At 38.3% G+C, this 11,765-nt stretch overlaps 1 pseudogene; it reads left to right on the top strand.

The window, feature by feature from the left end:
* Nucleotides 1-316: 316 nt before the first annotated feature.
* Nucleotides 317-9,693, top strand: LOC104847780 (annotated as a pseudogene).
* Nucleotides 9,694-11,765: the final 2,072 nt, after the last annotated feature.

Genomic DNA, 11,765 nt, shown 5'->3' with positions numbered 1-11,765 from the left:
GTAACATGACTATTGCATTTGCAGGGAGACAGATGTGTTAGACACAGATGAGATTGGACCCAGATTCATGGATTCTGCTAGAGACATGATCTCTTAACAACCTTGATCCAGAACTTTATTTCTTTAAGCTAAATCTAGATATAGTTGCAAGCGTAGCTTAAAAATTGCCCAAATTATGTGACTTGTCCAGGATATATATATGAAGTTTAATATCCACTCATCGATCTATTTATCTATCTATCCATATATCCATCCATTCAATATTTATGAATTCCTACTATGAACCAGGTACTGTGCTTGGTACTGGGGTCATAACATGGGGACAGGTAATGCTTTCATGGGAAAAGGCTCTAACAGGGAAATCTAGGAAAAACAAACAGAATAATGAATATAATCATTACAAATTATGATACATTTTATGTGAATGATATGAGAGAGAGAGAGAGAGAGAGAGAGGACACACTTTAGATGGTAGCATTTAGCCTCGGATGGAAAAATGAGAAGGTGCCAACAGAGAGAAATTGATCAGGCAAACAGAAAAGCACATAGTCACTGAGGCTTGTAAGGGCTTTTGAAGGGTCGAGGGTATCTGAAATATAAAAGCAAATGGCAAAGGTTGGAGAAGTGATGGTGAAGACTATGGCCATATCATTCAGATTTGAATCATGGTGCTGGCATTTCCTAATTGTGACCTCTCCGGCAAGTCTCTCATCCTCTCTGTGCTGTTTCCTATCTGTATAACACAGATACAAATATTTCCTTCTGTGTTCAGTGTGAACTAAATTTATTAAGTAGTATTGTGAAATACTCTTTGTACAGTAAATACTCTTATTACATAACCAGCACTTTTGCTATGTGGTTGTGTGGACGGAGAGAGAAATATACAAATCCAGAGAAATAAGTCATAGTGAAGATATTTTAAATAACCATAATAATAGAGCACTTTTTTCCTCTCAGGCACATTACAAAATTATGCCTCGTGATGAAATGTGTAGTATGTGAATTACTGGATTTATTTGTGAAGACAGATTATGATTTATGGTTTAATTTTTTTTTCAGATGTTGACATAGCAAATAGGATTCTCTTTGACCTTCTAACCCCCACCTATCCAGTAATGCACTCTGGTATATATAGATCTTTTTTCTCAAGGAGATTTGAAAGTACCGGAGTTTGAAGTACTATTGACCATGCCTGTCATTTTATCTTGCTTTTACATCTCATCAGAATTTAAAACTGTTTTTAGCTGCATATGCGCATAGTTGTATGTGATGTAAAAGGAATATATAGAAAGAATAAAGCTGCACAAAAATCTCTGCTACTCCATGTAGTTTATGTGCCAATGAGGTTCATTACAAGTTTTTTTTTAATATAATTTCTTTAGGAACTCCACTGGTTAGCATAGACTAATTTCTATTTTTTTTCTATATTTTGAGGAGAAAAACAGACACTTTCATATGTGTTTCTACTTACAAAACTGGAATGCAAGATGGTAAGGGAGATAGAAAGATAGAGAAAAATGTCCTTAAGCCATATGTTCAAAAAATCTGCTCTAGAGAGAAGAGGAACCAGAATAAATATTTTGGTGAAAACTACAAACGTGGTTGAACACCAGAAGTCTTCCAAAGTCTTTAATTTACCTTGGTGTGCCTTCTCCACATAGTTCTGAAGAAGTTAGTCTTCCCACTACAAAATTACCTCTTTGAAATACGTTACAGAACTGGTGTGTCTTCAGGCAGACTGCCCGTGTTTAATTCAGAGTTTGGAACAGATCATTTAGAATATTGAGTATGACTTTCTTTTCACTTTTGGCCAAGAGGACTCAACTCTGAGAGCTGTGGACAGAACATCCAGTTGGAATAAGCAGAGTTGGAGCAATAGTTTTGGTGTCCTGCATTTAGAAACTGTCTGCTCAACAATGGATGTTAGACATATTCCATGTGGTCACAGTCAGAGACTGTGGTTCTCAGTTGCTTTCAAGAGTGAGGGGGAGATGTAATATAAAATAAAATGTTAGATACTGAGCTTCAGCAAGCTTCTTAACCTTTGTATTTAGATTGCCATGATCAGGGCATTCAGTGACTGTTTGAAGAAAAAGGCTAGAAATAGTATACTTCGATATTTTCTAATTTTCTTCCTCTGCCATTTAACTCATCCACTCTACCTTGCTGTTTTTGTATTGTTTACTGTGTTCTGAGAGATGGAAAAGAAACCAATGATTGTCGAAGGCAGAAGAATGTATTTTAAAACCTTGATCTAGGTTTACCTCACATTCCAGGACTCAGAGAGGAAGGGTGATATAAAGTCCACAGCTGGCAATTGAACAATTCTTGTCTTAAATATTGTTAACTTCCTGTGTGTGAATATAACGTCTGAGTGATTCAAATAGTCAGTTTTGGAAAAGTATTGTGTTTCAGGCTGACCTGAAGTATTGTGTTTCAATTGGCTTGGGATTAGAGCTCTCTGGGACACACAGCTGGGACAGTTGACCACCCTAATAACTGTGATAACATAGGACCCCCGCTTGATTGCTTTTGCTCCAGGATGCAGCTGGGGGTCTGAGTCTCTTCTCTGTTGGGAAGGAGAGATTCTTAGCAGATGCTGTGTGTCTTCCCCTCTGGCATTCAGAGCTCTCTCTGCCTTTCAGTGGAATTTGTGAAGCAGTACACCTAACATTTCCCACAGCAATTTCACATTTTTATAGCCTTTGATTTTCACTACTATTCAGAGAAGCAGCAAAAGCGGATAGAAGCCTCACTTGACCAATTGGAAGGTAGGAAGTTAGGAGCTCAGAGACATTGCTGATTATTTTCTGGGTTGGCACAGCTAGACTTGTCCCCAGATCTCCTCACACTAAGGCAGTGGTCCTTTCAGTTCACAGTGCTGTGTCTTCCAAAGTTTTGTTACACGGACAGCTGGGGACTAGTCTAAGGATAAGAGTCTGAGCTATTCCTGGGGTTGGTAAATTGGATAGTGGAAAATAACATTAGCTTGGAAGTCGTGAGATTTGAGGTATGTTCCTGAGTAGTTGCTTCATAAGCATAATGTCACTGGGGAAGTCATCAACTCTCTGGGACTCATTTTCTTTACAGAAAATTGATGATGTTGGACTAGATGAACTCTAAGATTTTCTTCTAGTTCTAAATCTCATCCTCTGTCCTTGACACTGCCCTGGCTCTCTTTTAGATCTCCTTGAAAATTATTTTAGGATATTTTACCTTGCTAGAAAGATGTGGGATAACAGAATGGCAATGTTAATTACTTAAACTAGGCCTATTAAGTACCTCCTACATGTCCCAGATCTCTAGTTTGGGGGGATAAATTTGATAGGAGATTTAATCTCGGGGACTTCTCAGTGATACCACTTGGTCTAGGACCCATCACATAGAGGTGTTAGAATAAAAAGGAAGAAAAAAAAAGGCAAACATAAAACTAAGAAGAACTGCCTTCAGAAGGAATAAAAGGTTGATATCTTTTAATTTTGAGTGGCAAACACAAAATTAAGGCTGGTTGTCTTAGTCCTGGTCTTCATTGCTGGGATATGAGGCCTGACACCCACAATTTAAAGGTGAGATATATTTTAGCTTATAGCTTCAAAGTTTCAGTTCATGGCTGGCAAGCTCAGATGCAGAAATGGCATGGTAAACATATCTCATGTGGTAGTCAGGAAGCAGAGAGAGAAAGGAGGAGCTCCCTCCCTTCAATGAACCCTTTCTAATTAGGCCCCACCTCCTTCAGCACATTCAGCCATCCAACTCATCAATGGATGGATCCACTGATAAGTATAGCACCCTCATCATCCAATCCACTTTCGAAAGACCAACTCCTGAACAAACGAGACTCTTGGGCCACATCTTCATCCAAACCATAACAGTGTTCTCCTGATAATATAAGGTCTAAATTCTAAGTGAGCTGATGTTTACATATTCTGAGAAGCATGGAAATCTTTCAACACATTTTCTGGAATCTCTTACTCCATCAGGAAAGGCTAGGCTAAAGACATATTGGTTCACAACAAGATGTAGTTCTAGATCATTCATGTACTTAATTAGCCGAGGGTTCTGGATTTACACAAAGGAGCTAAGATAAGGCTGAAAGGCTTTCCAAAGATTTTGCAGAATCCCAGAAAGGGAATGTTGGACAATTAGTGTCTCACCTCCATTCTGAAGCATCAGCAAAGGAAAACAGTGAAGTAAGTCAAGGAAGGAGTATCCAAAGCTTTCTTGAAGGTTCTGTCCAGTTTGCCCAGTTTAAATTTTCTAGGATGAGGGTGTCAATGTGGGGAAAGTATGGCTGCTTTCCATATGATTGCTCTCAACATTCATTTTAAAGGACTCCTCAAACTCTAGCCTCCCCACAATCCAGTGCAAATAAATTAAGATCTTACTCTTCCCCAACCCCAAGCCCAATTCAATGCTTGCAGAAAACTTTGCAATAGTTAAGGAAAGCCACTTGTGGGTGATGGATAGATTGTAATTTAGAACTGAAAAGAAATAAGAAAAATGTTTTGGCAGATGGACTGAAGATTGTGTCAGGCAGTTTGGATGAAGTAGGTGTTTTAGAGCCTGCACAAATTCACACACTCCCCCTAAATAGGAAAATTTACTCACTGGGACAACTCGCACGATTTGACAACAGAAAAAAAAAATATTTCTTTCCTTAGACCCATTTAGATGTTTGCTCAATATTTCTATATCCTGTTGAAATCCTCAGAGATAGAATTAGGACAAAGTAGGATGCTGTTTCATTCACCAGTATATAGGCATAAACATGTTTGAGGCTGTAATTCCATAACTTTACCTGTCTACCTTCATCCCAATAATTTCTTGTTTCTTGAATGTCTCATCTAATTGTTCCAATTGTCACACCCCCACCCCACCCCAAGCAACTGTGAGACATTTTCTAGGAACCATGCTTTGCAGTGCATCATAATCCAAGGGAGATGTCACTTGAGACCTTTAGGCTGCGTGCTCTGTGGAAAAAGAGCTATTATAGTCCAAAGGCTGAGGCTACTATTCTTTGGGGACATTTCTTTAGGACTTCTAGAGTACCCCAGTGGTTCTGCTTTCAGAAGCTGCTTTAGTTCATGACTGTATTTGCAGATTTTCCCACAAAAGGAGTAGTTCCAGCAAAAAGGGTCATTGTATTTTCCTTTTTCCCCATTTTTTTTCCTTGCTCCAATGATATCTGATAAAGGGTGAATATGGTTGGGACCTAGGGTAGGGAGATTCTGATTTATAGAAACATTTTAGCTACACTACAGAGTAAAAGATAAGTCATCATCTTCCTTGAACTCATGGGTACCCAAGGACCTTCACACATATGGAAACCAAGGCTTAGAAAGTGTGACGGTTAGACTGCTCAAGAGCCTGTAAGTGATGGAGCTGAGAAGATTCAAGCCCAAGTCTTTTAGCATCCCCAGTCTGCACAGCTCTGCTTTCTCTCTAAGATCATAGAGTCTCAAACCAAAAAGCTTGGTTCCTGAGCTGCTGACCCCAGAGCTGATGCTAGGAATTCCCTCCTGTCATAGCCTCCCTGTGCCAGTCTTTGCTCAGCCCTCCTACCAAGAAACTCCCACAGTCTCAGCCCCCCAAATCCAAGGCATCTTTGGCCTTGCAGGGTTTGCCCAAGGGAGAAAGAGAACAAGAAGCAATTGAACATACTGATGAAATAGACTTAATGAACAAGCCAGTGAGGAGATATTGAAAGTAGAACAGAAGCATAACAAACTCCACCGAACATTTTTTTCAGACAAGATCACAATTGATTGCCCAAATCCGAAATTTGGGGGTAACAACATTTGTTAACAGCCCACCAGTGTCTGCACTGCTTGGGGAGGAAGACAAAGAGGCATCACATTATTTGACCAGAGTCGAAGTGACAGAATTTGAAGAGAGAAAATCCGGTTACAGAGTAGATTTTTATTTTGATGAAAATCCTTACTTCCAAAATAAAGTTCTTTCCAAAGAATTTCATGGGAATGAGAGCAGGGATCCATCTTCAGATGGAAAGCATTTGACAAAACATTCAAATCAAACACAGAATAAAGCCAGTAAGAGGAAGGAGCATGAAGAACCCAAGAGCTTCTTTCCTTGGTTTACTGAGCATTCTGACGAAGGTGCAGATGAATTATAAGAGGTCATCAAAGATGCTGCTTGGCTCCTGATATGGATGATGAGGAAGGGAAGGGAGAAAAAGGAGATGATGATGACGATGATGACAACGATGGAGGAGGATTGGCAGACAGTGTAAAAGAGATGAAGATGAAGGTGAAGGGGAGGAAGGAAAGGAGGATGAAGCAGAAGGCGACTTTCAATCCTTCCTGTTTTTGACAAAAGGTTTGTTTATATTTTATCTTTCTTTTCTCATTTTGCCCCTTGTTCTTTTCTCCCTCCCTCCTCCCTAGTGTCCCTTTCCATTTAAATGTTTTCTTCCTGTTTCACAACATCTATCATACATTTTGTTTCTCATTTACACTTTCAGTTTCTTACACTAGAGAAGCTGTGACATTTAGACATGGTGTCCGATTTGTTTTATGTAAAAGTATTGTCTCCAGGTGCATTCATTTAGCTAGAAATGTCCTGTTTATCCTTATTTATGGCAGCATAGTACTCCGCTGTATATAAAGCACATCTTATTTATCCATTCATCATTTAATGGGCATTTAGACTGTTTCCAAGATTTAGCTTTTGCAAACTGTGCTGCTATAAGCATGGGTGTGTATATATCACTGCTGTATAATGCCTTTAATTTTGAGGGGAAGATACTAAAGAGGTGATTTGCTGGGTCAAAGGTAACCTCTAGTTTTAGATATTTGGGGAATCTCCACACTGATTTCCACCTTGGTTGGACCGGTCTTCACTCCTACCAACAGTGGAGAAGGCTTCCTTTTTCCCCATAGCCCCAACAGCATTTGTTATTGGTTGATTTCTTGATGACAGCCATTTTTTCTGGGGTGAGATGGAATCTCAGTGTTGTTTTAATTTGTGACTCTCAAATGACCAGTGATGTTGAACATTTTTAGCATATTTATTTCCCGTTTGTACATCTCAATTTCTAAAACAATGCTTAGTGACTCCTAAATACACTATGGAGTCTAAATAATGATTCTGGTAGGTGTATTATAGACATAGGAACTCCAAGGTCAACTGCTCCCACCTCCAGAGTTTTGGGCTAGGTCTTCCCCACTCCAGGACCATCCTCTCAGAATTCTATAGAGCTGCCATGACCTACCATTTGGATCTCAGTTTAAATGTCACCTTGCTTCGGGCTCCTTTGTGACCTTCTTGGCTAAAAGAAAATACTGTAGCATGATTTTCTATCTTATCATCTTCATAGCCCTGCTACTTGAAATATATTTCCACCCTTGTTTCATATTTCCTGGATCAATTCCTGTGCAAGTTCTTAGAGAGGGTGGAGTTGTTGGTTTCATTTGCTGCTGAGCAACCAGGGCCAAGATCAGTGTTGGCCAAAAGTAATGAAACGCAAGCCACCTCTGTGACCAATGTTTTCTGATAACTACATTCAGAACAGTAGAAACAGGAATGATTAAGTTTTATAACTCATTTAATTTACTCCACTGTATTGCACAGAATACCATGTTCACATGTAATCAATATACAGTTACTACTGAGATATTTTGCATTCTATTTTTCTAAGCCTCTGGAATCTTGAGTGGCTGACACAGCACATCTCATGGGCTCGATAGTCACATGTACCCCATGGATGAAGTGCTGAGGAGTGCAGAACTGAAACACTAGCATCCCCAGGTGCTCAATATTTGCTGAATGAATATGTGTGAAAATAGTCCAGTGGGACCCAGTCCTGTAGTTCATTGCTCCAGATTCTTGGTCTTCAAATCAAAGAACTTTAGGACTATAATGTTAGAGACTATTTCCTCTGCCCCCGCAATATAGATGAGGAAACCCAGAGGCGGGCAATGTCAGTTTCAACATTGTCTTTTTTTGCGTGATGGTGGGGATGCAACTAAGGGCCTCCATCCCCAGCCCTTACACTGTTGTTCTTAAGATTACTTGGAAGATGGTAGAGCTAGGCTGGAAACCCATGTCTGCTAATTCTAAAATAAATGCTCTTTTTGAATACTCAGGCTGGAAAGAAGCACACTACATGATACGTACTTCATCATTCTGCTTCTGAATATACTATATAATTACATACCATACGCCTTGACATAAATGGGCATGATTTCCCGTTTGGCATCAAACAAAAGACTCAATTTTATGCACCATTATTATGAGAGGTTTTCCCTCTTTGTTTAATTAAATCATTTAATTTAGATCACTGAATATTTCTTAAGAACTTTAACTGAGAGCTTAAAACCAAAACTATTCATTTTCTCCCTAGGATTTCATATTCAAAATTGTTAAAAATTCAAATGTCACCCACACACCTGCAGACCATGTGGCCACCTGATTCACATTCCTTCCTCTTTGGAGTCAATGGGAAGGAGGTGAACAGCTGCTTGTGAGATGCCATAATATTGATTAACGGTGTCTACAGGAAATCAGCTCAAGACAATTAATTTTTACAGCACGAGTCCTGTACTTGCAAGCATTCTATTAAAATTATGCATTGTTAATTGATACTGCTGGGAATTAGGAGCAAAGACCAGTTTGCCAAAAAGGAAAACAAGAAAGAAAAGAAAGGACGCAACAGTATTACATATTCACATTGACTTTCTATTTCATAGTCTGGTCGGGAGGGGTGGTGAGAGCTGTGATCTAGCAAACTCGTTATAGATAAAAAAATTATTGCCCCTTTCCTTGTACTTTTTCATCATGAACATTAGGGATGGTGTTCTAAGATAATGAGTCACTGCTGTGCCAACTGCAATGCTTGCATACTCTGTCAATTTTCCTTCCACTTTTGAATCTCCAGGGGCAAACACACTGAGTCCCTGGGCTACAGTGTGTGCGCGCTTTTGAAATTCATTTTTGTGTGTGTGTCTGTTTGCTTCTCTAGACAACCAGAGAGCAAGGGATCACTGATATCTTTTCTGTAGCGTTTGAGAACAGAAACTAAAGAGAGATTTCCACAGCTGTCGCCCCTATCTCCAAGATATTAATCAAAATATATTACAGAAGGGATCAAATTGAATATGGATCCTAGGAATGAGAATTTCCTTGGCTTAGAGAAAAATAACCATACTTTCCTTACTTGTCTAAGTATTTATGTTTTCCTGTATGATCCACAGGCTTGTTGCTTAATTCTTTTGCAAAAAAGACTGTCACCTTTGTACATGCATGCTTACAACCCCCATAATAATATAACTGAGAGAATGAAGAACGGTATGCTTTCTGGAAATTTATTGTGTAAAATAAAAGCGACAAGAGCAACACAAGCAATACTAGTCATTAAAAGAATTAAGATGCATTATATACATGTACCAACTCCTTGGGATGAATGGTTGAATGTAATCATTATGTAACTGCAAACATGTACCAATAAAAATAAGAAAGGCTTTCCTTTTAATGGCTCTAGCTAACGAGGAATAATTTTATCTCTTACCAATGGAGAGAATGGATTAAAATTCTGGATTCTACCGCTGAACTAAAAATGTCTTTATTTTGAGTTGGGCATTTCAGCTTAGCTGCTTTACTTTCCGGGCTTTCCTTTTACATTTGAAGCTTATCAATTGTTTTTCCTTAGGTCTTTATTTGGAAGAAGACCTCTGATCTCACTGAAATTGGAAATAGGGGCTCATAATGGAGAAGAAAGTTGAGTGGAGAAGAATTGGTTTTGGATGCCCACCAGTGAAGACAAAACTGGTTTAGAGACTATTCTGAACAAAGTGAGGGCTTCAGGTCATTTTGGCTGGGGAATTGTGGGCCCACCATTTTTGACCCATGTGACCCTGAGCAGAAGACTTATTTTTTTCTAATTCAGCATCTTCATTTGTAAGTTTGCGACTGTTTGAGACCATTCTCAAAGGACTGCAGAAAGGTTAAATGAGAAAACACATGTAAAACTTCTGGGATGTTCTAAATGTCTAATAAACTTTAATGACTGTCATTATTATTGCTGTTTTCCTTGAGTAAAAGTGCCTTTATGGCAGAATAAAGTGATTTGTATCTATGTACTAAAGTAACTGCTTTTATTTATTACAATGTAAAAGCACTTTTTTCATTTTCTTAACTGAATTTATTTTTAGTATTCATATACATTTGAATTTTGAATGTGCAAAATATTTGAAAATAGTGAAGCCAAGTCTTTTAAAATATGGCCTTGCACTGACTCCTTGACTTTTTTAACCAAATTCCTGAGATCTTTAAGAGACTGTAGTGATTCCATGTTTTCCCAGAATAACAGCCCCAATATAATTGCAATGTAAGGGTCAAGAAAGAATGTCACAACTTTGTTGTTTTTGCAGACTCTAAGATTCTATCTGTATAATACCATGACAACCAGTTAGAAAGAGAAAAATTTAGTTAATCATGTAGTTCTGGTAGTTATGGAAGCCAAACAATTGATTTCAATCGTATTCTGTTTTGTTGCATTGATAAGGTTCAACACATACTTCTGAAATCACATGTATGACCTAACTCATATTCTCTTACACTCTGGAAAAGGTTTTAATTGAGTATTTAATGGAGTATTTGCTCAATTTGAAACGCTTTCCTTTGCTTATGTGTGTGAGGAGAATTGCAATCCAGTGATGATGTATGCTGGGAGAGTTTCTGCTTCATTGATGGTACTTTACATTTTTTTCCCCATGGTTGGATGGGGGCAGTAGATGATTTTAAGTTAGGCTCACCTGGAAAAGGTTCAGAGAACTATGAAAAATACTGCTTTGATCATGGCCCTTTGTATTTTTGTACTTTTTTATTTCTCATTATAAATTCTACCCAGATCTACCCACGATTAGTTGTTATGCATTATACTGGATAGAAAAGACAGTTCTAAAGTTAAATAGACTGCTAAAAGTCTAAGAGCAGAGATTCTCCACAAGTTGCTTTATGTTCCTCAGCTTCTGTTTTTCTCACCAGTAAAGTGTATTTTTTTTTAAGTAAACAAGGCAATATATGTAGCCCTTAGCAGAGAGCCTGGCACACTCTAAATATGCAATATGTAGAAGTTATTTTTATTTTTCTGTGCTCATACAATACACATATTTAAAATTGATTTTCTGTTAATGTATCCTATCAATCAAACTGTTAAAAAACTTCCTTTCAAAGGAAGCTGCTGAACACCTCAATTTTCAATTAAAATAAAATAGCTCATCTGTCCTTCTTGTGCTAGGCATGTTTCTAAGAATTTCACATAGACTTTCTGCTTTGTGTGAAAGAACAAATAAAGAACACTCCTTTAGACAGCCCGAGCCACAACAGTGTAGTTTCTTTCCACACATCTCCAGGATTTGGTGGCAATGACAAATAGCAACTAAAAGCAGTTTTCCAAAGGCCTCTTTCAAACAATCCAAGCAGTTCTTGTTTGATTTGGCTATTTACTGTCATTCTAACATGAAAAGACAGAAAGATTTGGCAAGAACAAACTTCTGCATGCCGCCAAAAGGAAGCTTTCAAGAGTCAATGTGTCACTGGGCAGTTGTTCAATCCACCAGGGGAACATTTTTTAAACACAGCATGAATAGTCCCATTCCTCTGAAAACTGCATCTCCCGTAACAGCTATTTAGATTCACACATGAGTTTCAGGTGCACTACACCTTTATGACTGCTCTTTTTATTTGGAAATAATTTCAGACTTAGAGAAAAGTTGCAAAAGTGTTACAGAGTTCCCATTACTTCC

Source organism: Fukomys damarensis, unplaced genomic scaffold, assembly GCF_012274545.1.
Source record: "Fukomys damarensis isolate Sample0158 unplaced genomic scaffold, DMR_v1.0_HiC HiC_scaffold_20, whole genome shotgun sequence".
Lineage (NCBI taxonomy): Eukaryota > Metazoa > Chordata > Mammalia > Rodentia > Bathyergidae > Fukomys > Fukomys damarensis.
Note: the sequence above shows the minus strand (reverse complement) of the source record. Positions and strands in the feature narration are given on the sequence as shown.